Raw genomic sequence first — 17,989 nt, 5'->3', positions numbered from 1 at the left:
ACTTTATGTAGGAAGGTGGATATCTGACTATATGGTTACCCCAACTTTCTGCCTAGTGTTTAGCTGTTTTTTGACTTAGATGGCCGGGGATCGTGCTATTCAGGGAACCAGGCTATCTGCTCTCTCTGTAAAACGGACTCCATGTACTTTAGGTACATATCTAATTGGATATTGGATCACCTTGTGAGCCCCTGTATAGTGTACCAAAGGTACCCAGGGCATAGGTGCATCCAAGGCCTACCAGGGGCTGCAGCATGTATTATGCCACCCCTGGCTGGCCATCCAAACTGACACAACTGGCTGATCACTCAGCTTGGGCAAGGTTGTGTAATCACCCCTTGCTTAGGTATAGTATTCCCATACCTACCCGTATATATAGACACATATATACCTATAAGTCACTCCTATGGCAGGCCTTAACAATCCTGGAGGCAGAGTGCTTGGTTTTATGTGAGATGGTGCTCTAGCATGAGCTGAGCCTGTCTGCAGCTTTCGGAACCATGTCCTTATAGCTGTTCTATGATATGTCCATACCATATACTCTTAAGTGCATTATAATCCTCGCGGTTATTGCTAACTTTGGTTTGGCTTTATCAAAACATGTCGTGTAAGGTGTCATACGCTTTGGAATACTACTCCCCGCCAGTTCTGGTGGCGGGGGTAGCATTCCACCCTTCTAGTGGGAGAAGGCATGTAGTTGTACCTTCACCCGGTTAAAGTTAAACAGAGCCTCAGCATCACAAAATGGATGCTGCTTCCACAGACACGAGTCTGACCTCCTGCTGCTGGACGAAACTCCAGCAGGGGAGGCCTGGACAATAGGTTTCCTGCCTTGGGAGGTGCGAGCACCTCCCCAGACAGGCTCTTGTGTATTGGGGCAGGGTGGGTTGAATGAAATGAGACACTGCCTGGGGCACACAAGGTGTCCCATGCATAACCCGGTTCAAACCAGTTGCTGGGGCACTCCAGCCCCAGCTCTGGCATGAAACTGGACAAAGGGAAAGGGGTGTAACCATCCCTTCACTGGTCCCACCCATAGGAGGGACCTAGCAGGTAATCCAGCCCCTCAAATCAGTATATAGGTAGGAGCTGAGTCTAGAGACTTGAGATTATCCTGAACTGAAACTCTGAAACGAAACTCTGGACCTTCGACATTCTACTGCAACTAGAAGACTGAAGAATCTCTTTTGTGGTCAAGGAGTGACCACCTTGTGCAAACAGGCACCACCAGTAACTTGCTGGTTTGCTTCGTCGATGCTCCAGCCGGATCCCGACAACCTAGCAATGCAGCCTCTAAACTTCCAGACTTCTCTGACCCCGACCCACATCCACAGCAAAGCTGAGACTCGTGGCGGACACGAGAGACGTGGGACTGGACAACCTGTAGTACCTGCTTTCTGCTAACTGTGCAGCTTCTGAGGCGTCCTTGAAGTTGTGCATTGGGACCCGAGAAGCTCAAACCCCGAGCAGTAAGTGCACCGAAGCTCAGCCCTCAACACTTCACGATTGCCGTGTGGAGCCTGCGCCTGCATTTCTCCTCGACGCATCTTTGCGGTTGCTAGCCCGTTGGCTAGTGGCCCTCCTGAAGACATCACTTTGAATCAACACTGCTTGCCTGGTTGCTCTGGGCTTGCTCCTGCTTTCCTGTAACCGGGAAGCTCTCCAGACCTTGCTGGTCTGAAGAGAAGCCGATCTTCCTTTCCTGTGTGGGTTGCCTTTGCCAAGGCTTGTTGACTCCAATTCGGAAGCCGACACCGCCAACAGCGAGATCCTTCATCGAACAGTCCGTATCCAGCTCCTGGTCATCGTCGACGCCTACTGGTCCACGTGGCTGCAGAGAAAAGCTTCACTTCTTCACCTGATTGCATCTCGACATCGCCTGGTTCCGTCCTGGTTCCATCCTGGTCACTGGCTAGTGACCCAGACTCTGTCCCCTCTGCTTTCAGGTTCTTCACTTCCTCGATCCACCCTTGGATCCACCCGGACATCTGCCCCCGGGTCGCCTGCAGCATCTTCTTGCAGCTCTACATAGGATTCGACGACGAAACCCGACACGACTTGACACCTAGGCACCCGGCTTCCCTGGGTGAGGTAACTCCAGTACACCGGTGCTCCCGTGGGTAATAACTATCCAAGTGTCCTACTTTAACTGGGTTTTCCCGTAGTCCACCCGAAAAGTCCGACATCAACTAGTTTCTAAACTTTACGTTCCCATTGAAAGTCTATGAGAACCCGCGTGTGTGTTTAGACACTGCCCACGCATCCTGTGGGGCTCCTGCTTCCTAACCTTTGGTTACTCTGTGTAGCCCCACCGATTTCCAAGGCCCTAGGCCTATTTACCTGTCCTGAAGTGGTTCTTATACCACTTCTTTAGTATATGGTTCGTGAGGCCCCTAGAGCAGAATTGTATTTGTGCAACTTAACGTATGCTTATTAAGTAACGTGTGCTGTATCTCCAACTCTGGCCTCATAAAGAGTGCAGAGGGGTTGTGTTAGAAATAAATACAAATATATTTGATATATACCTTGTGTGGTGTCCTTTCATTTGGTATTCGAGGGGTTATTATTGGTAAAACAATTGGCTTCACATGCTCTCTGAGATATTAGCCTAAGACTGCTTTGACCATGCTACCACTAGGATAGCTGGTCTATGAGGTTGACTTTACAACCATCACCATAAGGGTTGTTTGGACTGGTGCAAGGTGCTCACTAGAATAGTGAACATCATATACCAGGCCAACTTCTCACACTTTACACATTCCACTTTTTATACTACTGAATGACAAGGACCATGCCTGCGCTAGAATTGTTCTATACTTTCTCAACTAGAATCCAACTTCTTTTAAAACTAATACCATACTCACAGTTGTGTCGGGCAGGACGCCGTCCTTTGCCTTCAATGTTTTCTTTACGATCTGTGTGAGCACTTCCTTATTAAAGTGGCAATTTTGTGTAACCGTGTGTGCTTTTTCATATGTATTTCATTTAAAAGTGATATTAGAAGTTTCATTTTTAACATCAACATTGCATTTCACCTACTTCAGTTATGCATGTTATTTCTCAAACACGTCTACTTCATTGTGAAATGTGTACGAGTTTATGCTGAGAAGCCGCCATATTATTCATTTATTTGTTTAGTTTTATTTTGGAGTTTTGAATAGCACGACTCATCATTTTGACCACTTCTGAGAGCTAAGAAAACAAGCATTTGCAATGCAATAGGATTTGCATTTTAGAAACTTTGACCTATTGCAAATGACAATGCCTTTTATTATTGCAGGTTTTTTAGACACATAAATAAAAGGCATTGTTATTTACAATGCCAATAGCTCAAAATCTCGCAATTGCGAGACCTATTGCATTGCAAATGCTTGTTGTACATGTGAGACTTTAAAAGTACTGAAACATGTTACATGATGTGAAGTCTTGGGTTGAATATTACATTTTCCCAATATAAATGGACATATGATGGCATGTTTGTCTCATCCATGTGACAGTACCACATATGGCAAAAGGTCTGTCCTGTGCTGCAAGTACATACCTCATAGACCTAGTCATCCGTAGTTTAATATCCCAACCATACATACATGTGTGCATATATCTCAAAGGAACAATCTCTCACTGACACACATGACAGCCCTTTCATAGTGGCTTTAGTCATAGTATGTAGTTTAAACCATTTTATCTGTCTCTATGGGTCTTGGGTTTCAAGTCAATTAAGCTGGCCAGGAGGGTGTGGGGTAACAATGCGCAAATTGTCTAGCCTTAAGTAGTTAACAATGCTTTGCACTAGTCTGTAAAGGCAATGAATGTGTACTGTTCCCGATAGTGACTAAAAGCATATGGTACTGTATGACTGTAACTGAATTTTGTTTTGGATTCACTGTTTTGGAAAACAATAAAAATATTTAAATTTAAAAAAACTTATGCTTTGCACTAATCTGAAATAGCTCACATTACAGAAAACTGTAGGAGGCCCCTTTATGGTAACTTATGATTCATGCTTGTGCTATTTGTAGTAAAATTATGTGTGACATCAATTCTGACAAACAAAAAGTTACAAAACCATTGTTTTTTCTTTCATTTCTTGTACCCATGCAGGCAAATGCCCATCAGAAGCGGTACGAATGATAAGTCATCACCAGGAAGGCGTGGACCTTGGGGGTCTTCAAGCAGCTCAGTGTCCGCTGCCAGAAAAGAAGGATCTACGATGCTGGACCCAAAAGTCATCTAAAGTCCAGCTCGTCCAGTCCTCCCAACGTGGAAGGTGTGCGCGCCGTACCCTGACCCCACTAATGGCCCGCATTCGTACGGTGGCCTAACCTGCGATTAATGGGCAGTTAAGGGCCCAACAGCAGCAACACTAGGGTAAGTTCTTATAAGAGTTTCACATCTTACATGACACATTTTTTGTTACAGCCAGGATTTTTCCTATCAACATTAAGGGTGATCCATGCCCAACACACAAGATGAGTTCTTGAAGGTGTATGTTTTGCACAATTTGTCTGATGATGTACTTTGTCTCTTGATATGTTGGCAATGATACCATCTGATTCCGGTTCAGAATCACTGAACTGTTCTGAGCAGACCCATGGCTGCACATATATATCATGTGGTTTTATGTCACGAGGGACAGTTGTGTCAACAGATCAATAGCGTTTATTTATTTCAGGTGTGATGCTATGCGCATTCTCTCTTGCTGGTGATGTAATGGTAGCCCTATTAGATATAATATAGCATACTAGGCACATATGATACAGTGGGTGAATCAAACATAACATTGTAAGTTGGGATTCTACACAAACAAGAGTGAGCATGTGATCTAAAATCACAAGTGACATCTGTATTCATGGCTACATTTAGGAATTAAAACATCTCCGAATTGGGATTATTGTGATAAGGCAAACAGTTTTTGTAGCAACAAGGACAGGAATGTGTACACATTGGTGACAGAGAAACACATACCCTAAAGCATTTCTCAATGTCCTTTGGCATGTCCAGGTGATAAATCAATGATGGAGCTAATTGGCAAACGTATAGAAAATTTTGCAAGGTGGAAAGTTCCTTCACATATATGTATAAGTATTCCATCAGGAAACTCAAAATCAGGCCAAGCCTAGGACTCATTAGGCAACTATTGAAATGCATCAGTGGCGGCCGGCACGGATCTGTGGTGGCAGGGCTGGAGGTGAGGGGGTAAGGGGTGTAAAAAAAGAGACACTTACCTCATTGCTGCTCTGTCTCTCGTTGTCTCTCCTCCTCATCGGCCGAACAGGAAGCAGCTAGGCTCCCCAGAGCCAATCACACTGCTGCAATGCAGTGTTGTGATTGGTTTCACTAAGCCAATCAATTCAATTCAATTCAAAATCTTTATTTCGGTTTTTTTAAACCATAAAAGATGCATTTGAACACGTACAGATTCCATACCAAATAGTGCAGCAATGCCATTACAATATTAATAAATAAAAAGAGCATAAAAAGAAGGGTGTTGTATATGACCTGTCACAATTACATTAAAAGCATAATTATCTTTAAAATAGGCATCATAATAAAAATAGTTGTAATGCTAATATAAGACTCATTATTTTTGTTATTTGTATATGTTTCCATCCCTAGGGCATTAAACAAACAATTAATAATAATAATTTCTTACTAACATATCCCACGAGCAAGACTCCCTTGTACCTATTGTGTCTACATACTCATTCCAAATTCATTTGTTACTGCCCTGGAAATACTTAGTCATATTCATTACAACTCCAACCCTGTTTTGGCCCTTACGGCAAGTAAAACATTACTGACACTGAATACAATTGGTTGTGATGTATCAGTTTTCAAGATTCTTTCTGCTTCTCTACAAGACCTAATTCCCATGTGTATAACAATTGGTTTAATCCATTTCTTTCTTGGCTTGGCATATAGAAGACAAAAGAATAATACGTGCAAATCGGTTTCTTTAGCCTTGTTTGGGCATAAAGAACACAGATCATTCCCTGTTCCAGCGTTGTTAATAGCCCAACGTGACGTGATTGCATTTATATATAAAACACTGTATCTAAACTTCATATATAAACGTTTTTCTAATTGTGGACGTACCTCATCAAGAAAGGGCTCAAAATTTGCTACGTCCTTAAACAAAAGGAACCTAGTCGTTAGGGGTCCGTTGGGTAGACCATATAACACACTATTTTGAATGTAGGCCCAGAAAGTTGTTTTTAGCAGTTTCTTTGAGGCTACAGGCAGCGCGGTTGGGTGGTCCCAAAAATGGGATAGGCCCTGTTTCCTGAACCACAAAGAAACGTGACTGAGCCACAGAATGCTCCTATGCTGATCCAACTTCAAGATCTCTTCTAAGCCTACCTTATAGTGTAGCAGTTCTGTAGTGGACCAAATTCTGACCCAAAACAGTAGAGGTCTTAATAATGCGTGATGGTCAGTACGTTTGACATTCAAATCCAGGTTAATCAGAATTAATGGAGTTCGCGCAGGAAGGCTTAAAAGCATTCTATACAATTTTTTTTCCCTATTTCAAAGTTCTTTTTGCAGTAAGGACCCCATATTTCTGCCCCATAAAGTGCCACTGCTTGAGCTTTATATTTGAACACCTCCAAGGCTGGGGAAACTGCTTTGGAGAAGCTACTCCTATGCTTTTTCATTATTGGCAGAGAGTTTTGGAGTAAAGCTATCCTGTTCTTTTCCATTTGCGACTTCCATGATAGCTTTGTATCCAAAGATATGCCAAAATAGTTAAAACTCTGCACAAACTCCAACTTTTAACTATTTAATACAATGTTTTTTTTAAAAGCTTTACGGGGGTTTATGGCCAAATATTTCGTTTTAGCAATATTTATTTCCAGACCTTTCTTTATACAATAAGTATGGAAGGTGTCTATTAGGCGTTGCAATCCTTTTGGTGTTTGCAATATTAGAATGGTGTTCTCAGCAAATAGAAGTGCTGGCACCAAATCCCCTCCCAATGTGGGTGCGTTGTTCTGGCAGCCATTCAAAAAGTTGGGGATGTCATTAACATACAATGAGAATAGGGTTGGTGCCAGCAAACATCCCCGACGTACACCTCTTTTTATAGGGATTGCCTCAGATAATTCGCCCCTCGGGCCCCATCTTTTTTTTGCATAATTCTCTTCATGTAATCTTATTATTTGCTTTAAAAGATCACAAGGTACCCCTTGGCATCTCAACGAGTGCCATAATAAGTCCCATGGAATAATGTAAAACGCTGCCTTTAAATCCACAAAAGCAACGTAAAGGTGACCCTTTCTTATTTTTACATATTTCCAACAGAGACATGTAAATCTAAAAAACCTGATATGTTGTGCTGAGTTTTGTTCTAAAACCAGCCTGGAATTTTGTAAGCACATTGTTATCCTCAATCCAAGTATTTAGTCGGTTGAAAATATGCCTAGCATAAATTTTCTGTAAAACGTCTATTAGGCTAATTGGGCGGTAGTTTGCCGGATCATAACGATCACCTTTTTTAAACATTTTAATAATTTCAGCCCCCTTCAAAGTATCAGGGTTGGGGCTCCCATAGCTATTGCATTACATAGGGAATTTATGTATGGTGCCCAGACACTGATGTCATGCTTCAGTAGATTCTATCAGGTCCGGGAGCTTTCCCTGGTTTAACTGCACTAATTGCCATTTTTGTTTCGTCCAAGCTAAAAACTAAAACAAGATCCTTTGTATTAGATGCTAACTCATCTATATGTATGGGTTGCCTACTTTCCCTAGCAGCATACAAACTAGTAAAATGATTCACCCAAGTGTTTGCATTTAAATATGTGTCTTTGACATCCTTTCCCGTTTTGGTCCCTTTGGCTACTAGTCTCCAAAAACCTTGCTGGTCCCTTGCCTTAGCAGCCTCGAGTAAGTCTGACCAAATATATATATATATATATGGACACTACTGCTTGAGGCGCTCTAGTCGCCAGTACTTAAGCAGCCTACGAGAGCGTCCGTGTGATTGCTGCTCGTTTATCTTCCTGGGCGGATGCCAGGAGGCTTTGTGAAATAGCGCTTTTTAACTATTTTACCTGCCCTTCCTCTATTGTATTTGGATCCCTGCCCTTTGTGTCCGTTCCCTCCCTCCTCCTCAGCGTCCACGGAGTTTATCGTGGCGCTTTTAATTTTTTAACATTTGTTTGTCTGTGGTGAGGGACTCTGCAGATTTTCGCACTTTATTTCAGTGGCATCACTGCAATATTTCTGCCCAGCACCCAGGGCGGCTATCGGCCGATTTACGGGCCGAGGCTCCCGGGCGCCGCATTTTGGCAGCGGCCATCTTTGGTTGGACACTACTGCTTGAGGCGCTCTAGTCGCCAGTACCTAAGCAGCCTACGAGAGCGTCCGTGTGATTGCTGCTCGTTTATCTTCCTGGGCGGATGCCAGGAGGCTTTGTGAAATAGCGCTTTTTAACTATTTTACCTGCCCTTCCTCTATTGTATTTGGATCCCTGCCCTTTGTGTCCGTTCCCTCCCTCCTCCTCAGCGTCCACGGAGTTTATTGTGGCGCTTTAAATTTTTTAACATTTGTTTGTCTGTGGTGAGGGACTCTGCAGATTTTTGCACTTTATTTCAGTGGCATCACTGCAATATTTCTGTCCAGCACCCAGGGCGGCTATCGGCCGATTTACGGGCCGAGGCTCCCGGGCGCCGCATTTTGGCAGCGGCCATCTTTGGTTGGACACTACTGCTTGAGGCGCTCTAGTCGCCAGTACTTAAGCAACTGGTCATGACTCCGCGCAGCGGACGCGATCAGCGGTCGCGCCGCATTCGCGCCGGAGTCCAGCCTGAGTCCAGCCCGTCTGTGCCCGTCAGCGACAAGGAGGCGCCAGGGGCCAGCCATTATGTTGCAGGTGAATTTTTCCATCTTCCTTCTGCCCTTCGAGCCTTAAAACCCTCCAGGCTACCCTGTCATTATTCCCTTACTCCTGAAACTCTTGCCAAGACCCCTGTATGTGGCTGTATGAACAAACACATTACGTCTACCCTGCCGGATGATGTTATCCATCGCCCTCCTCCTGCTAAGCCATCCCCCTCTCTCACTGTCTACACGGGTCTTCTTCTGAATACCCGCTCCTTGGTCAAAAATAACATCTCCTTCAGAGACCTTATTTCACAGGAAAAGGCCACCTGGGCCTTCATTACTGAAACTTGGGCTTCACATTCTTCTCAGCCCGATCTGATAAATGCTATTCCTGAAGGATACTCGCTGGCTAGGATGGACAGAGTAGGCCGTGTGGGAGGTGGTCTGGGGATACTTTACCTCAGCTCTGTAAAATGCAGGACTGTCCATCTGTCCTCTCCATCCGAACACCTTCAGGCAATGCATTTCACCCTTACCCCCTCTCCCACTATCTCCTTTACCGGGATATTGGTCTATAGACCCCCTGGCCCTAGGTCGGCGTTCTGCTCTGAACTTCTTAATATTCTAGAGCCCTATATTGACGGGCCCTCCCTAACCATTCTGGGAGACTTTAATTTCCATTTGGAAAAACATACTTCCCCGGACACTTCCCATTTGTTGGATGCTCTATCCTCCTATTACATACCTCTGCTGGGGACTGGGCCCACTCATCTAGCTGGCCACACTCTAGATGGAATTTTTAGTAACGACTCCCGACTCTCTATTGGTATCCCCTTCCCTCTGTCTTGGTCAGACCACTTTGCAGTTCCTTTTTGTTTCCCCCCCCTCTCTCAATGGCCTCCAGCACCATCACACCAAGTGGGTCTTGAGAAGGAATTTTGGGGAGATTACTAATAACTCCCTTGCCCCTTTCCTGGTCACGCACAAGCGTTCTTCCACCGGTGATGTACACTCGATGGCTCTTGACCTTTCCAATTCCCTGACGGAGGCTGTCAACTCACTCGCCCCGGCTAGCCTCCACTATTCTGCTAGAAAATGGCCCTCTGCTCCCTGGTACTCTGAATCCCTTAGGAGTCTTAGACAAGGCTGCAGAAGGCAGGAAAGGCTTTGGAGGACACATTTTGACCCTATAGAGAGGGAAAAACATAGAGCTCTCCTCAGAGACTATAAAGCGGCTGTACTTAGAGATAAACAGGCTCATTATTCCAAACTCACGTCCTCCCTCAAATCACCCAGTGATCTATTTAAGATTGTGGATAATCTCTCCCTCATTCAGATGCCTGACCCTTTAACATCCTCACAGGCTTTATGTGACCAGATCTCCACTTTCTTTCATGAGAAGATCATGAATATTTACACAGACTTGGAATCATGTAACTCCAGTACTCTTTCTGCCTCCTTTTTGACCCCTCCGGATGCCTCTGTTCCTACCCCCTCCTACTCTTTTTCCCAGTTCCCCGCTATCACCCTTACCCATTTGAATTCTCTGCTGGACAAGCTAAAGTCCGGATCACCTCTGGATCCATGCCCCCTTAAGGTCCTCAAGGACTGCAGACACACTATCCTTCCCCCTTTGATGGATGTGATGAACATGGCCATTTCAGAGGGGATCTATCCCCTCCCCTGGAAACTGGCCATTGTAAAGCCCTTACTTAAAAAACCTACACTGGACCCCGGGACATTAAAGAACTTTCGTCCCATCTCCCTTCTCCCTGCCCCTGCTAAACTTCTGGAGTCTCATCTCAACCTCCATCTAAGTGCGTTCCTTGACAGTACCAACTCTCTTGATCCCTCCCAGCATGGCTTCCGGAGGACCCACAGCACTGAGTCGGCACTTACAGTGGTGGTCGATAGTATTCGCTCTAAGGTCGACACCGGTCAAACCACCTTACTGGTGTTACTTGACCTTACGGCGGCTTTCGACACCCTGTCACCCTCCATTCTTGTTAGCCGACTCAGTGAGCCGGGAATTAAGGGTTCTGCACTTAATCTTCTTGCCTCCTTCCTCGACCAATGGAAGCAAAGGGTCAAGCTAGGCGAGCACATGTCATCTGTTCAGGCCGTGAAGTGTGGGGTCCCCCAGGGCTCCTCACTGAGCCCGACGCTTTTCAACATTTATGTCGCTCCTCTCGCCAAGCTTATAAGATCCTTTGGGCTGGAAGTTCTCTCCTACGCCGACGACACGCAGATCATGGCCTCCATCTCCCAATCTGTGAGCTCCACTGCGCATAATTTCAAAAACTGCATGGAGTCTGTCGCCGGATGGATGGTCAAGAACTTCCTTAAACTGAATGGCGAGAAAACGGAGGTCCTTGTTTTTGGGGGCAAAAGTGAGATCTGGTCTTTGGATTGGTGGCCGTCTGTTCTTGGGGCTTGCCCTGTGCCGACGTTTTCTGCCCGCAACCTTGGGATCATTTTGGACACCTCTCTTTCTCTGGACAAGCAGGTTAGTAGGACTGTGTCTACCTGTGGCAATGCCCTGAGGATTCTTAGAAAGATCACTCATTATCTCTCCCCAGGGGCACGCAAACAGGTAGCAATAGCAGTCATTGCCTCCAGACTTGACTACTGCAATGCCCTTTATCTCGGCATTAGCAGTGGTCTTATCCAGCGCCTCCAGACCGTTCAGAATGCGGCTGCCCGGTTTGTTGTAGGTGCCCCTAAACGCTCTTCGGGCACTTCCATCAGAAAAACCTGCACTGGCTTCCTATGCAGGCAAGGATCAATTTTAAGGCCTTATGCCTTACTCATCGTGCCCTGAATCAATCTGGACCGGAGGCAATTCGTGCCCTTGTGGCCCATTATGTCCCTGGGAGAACACTGCGCTCATCCAGCAGTTGCGCTCTTTGCATATAAATTTTCTTTAATAATAATAATAATATATGGCAGGAGAACCCCCACAAAGGTACATTAAAAAGATACTGGTAAATGGAAGGCCGGTAACTGCCTTTTTAGACACAGGGTGCCACCACACAGTAATCAGCAGGGGACTACTACCCGACACCCACATATCAGAGAAGGAACACATACAAGTCACATGTGTACATGGGGTGAAAAAGATATACCCATTGGTAGAGGCTTTGTTGACTATAGACAGAGAACCACTGTTGCGAAAGGTAGGGGTTATGCCTTTCCTCCCTGAAACCGTATTCTTAGGGACAGACCTACCCCGTTTCCATGATTACCTGTCGTCCTCTTCTTCCCCTTCAGATGTTACAGGATGGTTGGGTATTGTACCGTTTGCCCACATCCCTATAGAGGGAGCTCCGTGTAAAAAAACTAAATCACGCAAGGAAAAGAGAGCAGACAAACAAAGATACCGTCAATCCTATGACAAACTGTCCGTCCCTGTTCTTGTTTCCTCAGAAGAACCTCAGACTCCGAGTCAGAACTTTCGTGCTGCCCAGCAGGATGACGCAACCCTACAACATGCCTGGAACCAAGCACAAGAGGACGACCCAAAGAAGGTAGGCCCTCTTTTTTGTGTTAAGAGGGGGCTGTTGTATAGAGTGACGAGGGAAAAAGGGGATACTAAAGAACAAATATTAGTACCCCAAGCCTTCCGGGAATACATAATGAATCTTGCACATAAGCAGGCAGGAGGTGGTCATTACGGGAAGGAGCACACCCTGAAGTTTCTCCTCCATAGGTTATATTGGCCGGGAGTATAACAGGAGGTAGCTAGGTACTGTGCATCTTGTGTCCGGTGTCAGTTAGTAAACAACCCTGTCCTTCCCCGAGCACCCTGTTACCCGTTACCAATTATTGACACCCCATTTAAAAGAGTAGGCATGGATTTAGTGGGTCTCTTGCTCCCCTCCGCACGTGGTCACCAGTATATTCTGGTTTTAGTAGATTACGCCAACAGGTACCCGGAAGCAATACCATTGACCAGCACCACCACGACAGCAGTTGCTCAGGCCATGGTTTCTTTTTTCTCTCGGGTGGGATTCCCTCAGGAGATCCTAACAGATCAAGGTACCCCGTTCATGCCTCGACTCATGAAACAAATCTGCACAATCTTTGGCATCAAGCAGATCCGAACTGCCATATACCACCCCCCAAACCGATGGCCTAGTCGACCGATATAACAGAACAATCAAAATCATGTTACGGAAAACCATAGAGAAAACTGGAAGGGACTAGGACCGGCAATTGCCTCTGGTGTTATTTGCCATCCGTACCCACAAGCAAAAGTCTACTGGGTTCTTCCCCTATGAGCTATTGTTCGGACGACCACCTCACATCCTTCTCGATATGGCGGTCGAGCAATGGGTTGAGGAAGAAGACGAGGCTAAACCATTGTTGCAGTATAGCACGACATTAAGAAACACCCTCGCATCCCTGTTGGAGAGGGTTCATACAAACATGGAGAAGGCTCAAACGCAACAAAAATACTCGTATGATAGGAAGATGAAAATAAGAGAATTTAAAAAAGGGGACCTTGTTTGATATTGTTACCATCATCTGAAAATAATTTACTGGCTACATGGCAAGGACCGTATAAAATCCTAGATCGAGTATCTCCTGTATCATACAGGGTCGCTGTTCCCCACAAAACACAAAATGGGCAGACATATCATATCAATCTCTTAAAGGCGTGGGAAGGACCACTACCCACGGCCCCAATAGGCTGTTCTTCCATAAATCATGTCACCCTAACCAAACACCTTGACATCCCAACTCTCAATACGAACCCGGAGTTATCTGAACCCATTCACACAGGGCCCCAACTGACAGACAAACAGCAACAACAGATGTTGTCTTTATGTTCTTCTTTCTCAGATGTGGGAGAGGTGTGGCGCCGCGGCCAGGGCGACTGACTCCGGAATCTGGGGACCACGGTTCGATCCCCGGCTCTGGCGGCAGGTTAGCCCAGCACCATGTGACTCTGGGCAATAGCTCGCTTAATCTTCCCGACGGCCCCCAGCGCCTAGAGACCCTTACGGGTGATTGTGCGCTTTACAAATGTGGACTTTACTTTACTTTATGTCCTATCAGGTTTACCAGGACGAACAAACTTAGTTGAACATCACATAAACACTGCAGAAACAAGACCTATCAGACTAAGACCATATCGCATACCTGCAGCGAGAATAGATGCGGCAGAACAAGAAATACAGGCAATGTTATCAGCCAACATAATAGAGCCCTCCCACAGCGCATGGTCCTCCCCAATTGTACTTGTTCCCAAACCTGATGGGAGTATCCGCTTTTGTATAGACTTTCGACAATTAAACTCAATATCTAAATTTGACGCATACCCGATGCCTAGAATTGACGAACTGATAGACCGCTTAGGCAATGCCAGAGTCATGTCCACAAATGACCTTACCAAAGGTTACTGGCAGATCCCACTATCTCTAGACTCCCGAAAAAAAACAGCCTTCTCTGTCCCTTTCGGACTGTTCCATCTCAAAGTGCTCCATTTTGGGTTATATGGAGCACCAGCTACATTTCAAAGACTAATGGACGTTCTACTACGCAAACATCACTCCTATCCTATGCGGTAGCATATCTTGACAATATCATCGTCTATAGCCCAGACTGGGAGACCCATCTTGTGCACTAACAAAACATTCTACAGACGTTAAAGAAGGCCGGTCTTACTATTAACCCCAAGAAGACCACCTTTGGCACAGACCATATTAGTTACCTTGGGTATGACATTTCAGCTGGACAGATCAGACCACAGATTGATAAACTTGAAGCCATCAACAACATCCCTCGTCCCACCACAAAAAAAGAGGTCCGTTCCTTTCTTGGTCTTATAGGGTACTACCACCGATTTATCCCTCACTTTTCGACTCTGGCAAGTCCCCTTACTGACCTACTCACAGCATCCATGTCAGGAAAACCCCTTCACTGGTCGCCCACACAGGAACACAGTTTTACACAACTCAAGAAAGCTATAAGTCACGCGCCTGTACTAGTGTGTCCTGACGAACAAAAGACTTTTGTACTCCGGACCGATGCAACCGGTAGGTGGCTAGGAGCAGTTCTCTCCCAACCCGATCAGGACGGCAGTCTCTGCCCTATACTATACTTGATGATGATGATGATGATAAGAGCCTTATATAGCGCAACTTAGCCCGTAGGCGTCAAGGCGCTGAGGATGGAATAATCTGTGTGGAGGGGGGAAGGAGGCGTGCCGACTAGAAATAGGATTCACTGAAGAGCCAAGTCTTCAGGGCTTTCCGGAAAAGGAGATAGGAGGATTGAGCCTTGAGCTCCACTGGAAGGGAGTTCCAGATCCTTGGAACGAGGGAGGAAAAGGCCCTCCCGGCCCACCTTGTTTTAGCACTTCTGGGAACGGCAAGGAGATTTTTATTCGCTGAGCGAAGGTCCCTGCTGGGGATATGATGGGACACAAGAGAACTGAGGTCTTCTGCCCCTAATCCATGCAGGGCACGATGGGTAAGGCACAAGGCCTTAAATTCAATCCTTGCTTGCATGGGGAGCCAGTGCAAATTTTTCCTGATGGAGTAGCCTGATGACCGCCTCAGAGCGTCAACAACGAATCTTACGGCCGCGTTTTGTATAACCTGGAGACGCTGGACAAGTAGCTTATTAATTCCAAGATAGAGTACGTTGCAATAATCTAATCTTGAGGTTATGAGGGCCACCATGACTTGTTTACGGGCTTCATTGACAGATAGTGAGCGATTTTCTTAAGAATTCGCAGAACCCCGCAGCAGGTTGAGGCAGTCCGGCTGACCTGTTTATCAAGGGAAAGTGAGGAGTCAAAAATGACTCCCAGATTCCGGGCAGACTGAAAGGGCGTGGGGCAGGCACCTAGAGCAGAGGGCCACCAATCAGTAGACCAGGTCTCCTGCTTGCCTCCGAAAACGAGCACCTCCGTTTTCTCCCCGTTTAATTTAAGATAGTTTCTCACCATCCAATTCGCGACTGCTTCCATGCAGGCTCTAAAATTAAGGGCAATGATTTCAGTGGTTTGTGAAATAGAGACCATGATCTGGGTGTCGTCGGCGTAGGATACGACCTCCAGACCAAAGGATCTGACCTGCTTGGCCAAAGGTGTTACATAAATATTAAAGAGCGCGGGGCTCAGGGACGAGCCCTGAGGGACCCCACACTGCACAGGCTTGATAGGGGAAAGAAAGTTGCCCAGCTTAACCCTCTGTTCGCGTTGAGCCAGGAAAGATGTTAACAGGCTAAGCGCGGGTCCCTCCACTCCTATCTCCCCAAGACGCATGGCCAAGATGGAAGGGGACAGGGTGTCAAAGGCGGCTGTAAGGTCGAGCAGGACCAGCAGAGTAGTCTGGCCACTGTCAACCTTAGCACGTATGTTGTTAGTGACAACTGTGAGGGCTGACTCGGTGCTGTGCGCCTTCCGAAAACCGTGTTGAGATGGATCAAGAACGCTGGTGTGTTCTAAGAAAGCGCTCAGGTGGGTGTTTAAGTGGGCTTCCAACATTTTCGCAGGAGCAGGGAGCAAGGAGATAGGATGAAAATTCTTGAGGGTCCCTGGGTCTAGCATGGGTTTCTTAAGAAGGGGTTTGACAATGGCTAATTTCCATAGCTCCGGGTAGATCCCCTCGTGGATTGCCCGATTGATAACCTCCAGGAAGGGAGGGAGTAGGACGTCTCTGGACTCCTTGAGGGTTTTAAGAGGGCAGGGGTCAAGAGGCGATCCCGACTTAAGAGCATCCAGGTGCAAATTAAGTTGTTCTAGGGTTAGTAAGGGAACATTGGTAAGGTAGCAACCCTGAGGTCTAACAGAAATCAATTCTACAGGGGGTGCCACCATGTCAGAGGGGGGCCCTAGATCATGGTTGAGGGCTTCTAGACCTGAGTGAATATCCATAATTTTTACATGGAAAAAGGTGGAAATTTGGTCACAAAGGTCCTAAGAGGCAACAATGGGGTCAGGAGATTGAAGGGCACACAGGGAATCCACAATTTTGAAAAGGTCCCTAGGGGAGCTAAGTGAGGTGGTGATTTTGGCGAAGTGGGATTTCTTTGCCGCCAGCACCGCGGTTTTATACTCTTTGAGGAGTCTTTTGTGGTTCTCTTTTTCAAGGGGGTCGAAAAGCCTCTCCTGCTTCCTACATCCCTGCATACTTGAGCTGTAAGCTGTTCCCTAGAGAGACGCGTTATGCTACTATTGAGTGAGAATGTCTAGCGATTAAATGGGCCCTTGAAGCCCTCCAATACTATTTGCTAGGACGTCAGTTTATTTTACTAACCGATCATGCTCCTCTAACTTGGCTGTCACAAAACAAAGATTCCAACCCTAAAATACCTCCTTTGGTTCCTTGCCTTACAGCCCTTTTCATTCCACACCATGCATGCCCCGGGGAGACTACAAACGAACGTCGACTTCCTTTCCAGATTTCCGGAGACTGAATGGCCCACAAGTCCATTCCTAGAGGGGAGGTTATGTGAGGGTTCCCCTCCTCAAACCGACGCGCCACCCGACCAATCCAACATGGCGGCCATGATGTGGTCGGGCGGAAATAAAGACAGCGCCCGTGACGTCACGGCGCCGGAGCCAATCAGAGAGGGCCCGAGGGAGACCCGGAGGGAGGAAAAGGCGGAACCCAAGAGGATCGGGGAGAGAGACGCGGAGGAGAGCTTAGAAAACACGGAGGAGAGTAACGAGAACCAGGAGAAGGGAGCAGAAGACGTGGAGGCAAGGAAGGCGGATCGAGAGGAGAAGACGAGAGGCACAGAGGCGGAAACGAGCGAGGAGGAAGAAACACTGCAGCATTCAGACGACCGCTCTGGGAGCAAAGCGACCGAGTCCAGCGCTCCCACAGTGGAAGGAGAGGCTGTGACTTCCACTCCCACGGCCCAGGAGGGTCGTGGGTTCAGGCAAGTGCCCGGGGCTGAGTTCTTTTCTTTAAGGGGTAGGTGAGCGGGGATTAAGGGTCACATCCCCTGAAACCACCAAAGAAACCCCCTTTCACCTAGGCACCCCACCATAGGAGCACGAAGGTGACGGGAGCACTTTCCCTATTTCATTTTATAACTGCCAGATAGGCTGAACCTGTGTTCTTTATTTTCTTGTTTTCTATTCCTGCTAAGTCCTGAGGAAACTCCCTCCCCTATGATACCTGAAGAGGCCTGAAGAGTCACA

The 17,989-nt window shown here is 46.6% G+C and overlaps 1 long non-coding RNA gene across 4 annotated transcripts in view; it reads left to right on the top strand.

The window, feature by feature from the left end:
* LOC144754891 (uncharacterized) overlaps positions 1-17,989 on the top strand; it is a 50,224-nt gene that overhangs the window by 20,091 nt on the left and 12,144 nt on the right. For all 4 annotated transcript variants that reach the window (XR_013594782.1, XR_013594783.1, XR_013594780.1 and 1 more), the window contains 2 exons: positions 4,102-4,368; positions 12,253-12,353. This is a non-coding gene — a long non-coding RNA (uncharacterized LOC144754891). The remainder of the gene's footprint in view (positions 1-4,101; positions 4,369-12,252; positions 12,354-17,989) is intronic.

Source organism: Lissotriton helveticus, chromosome 5_1 (assembly GCF_964261635.1).
Source record: "Lissotriton helveticus chromosome 5_1, aLisHel1.1, whole genome shotgun sequence".
Taxonomy (NCBI): domain Eukaryota; kingdom Metazoa; phylum Chordata; class Amphibia; order Caudata; family Salamandridae; genus Lissotriton; species Lissotriton helveticus.
This window is presented reverse-complemented; position numbering and strand designations above follow the sequence as displayed.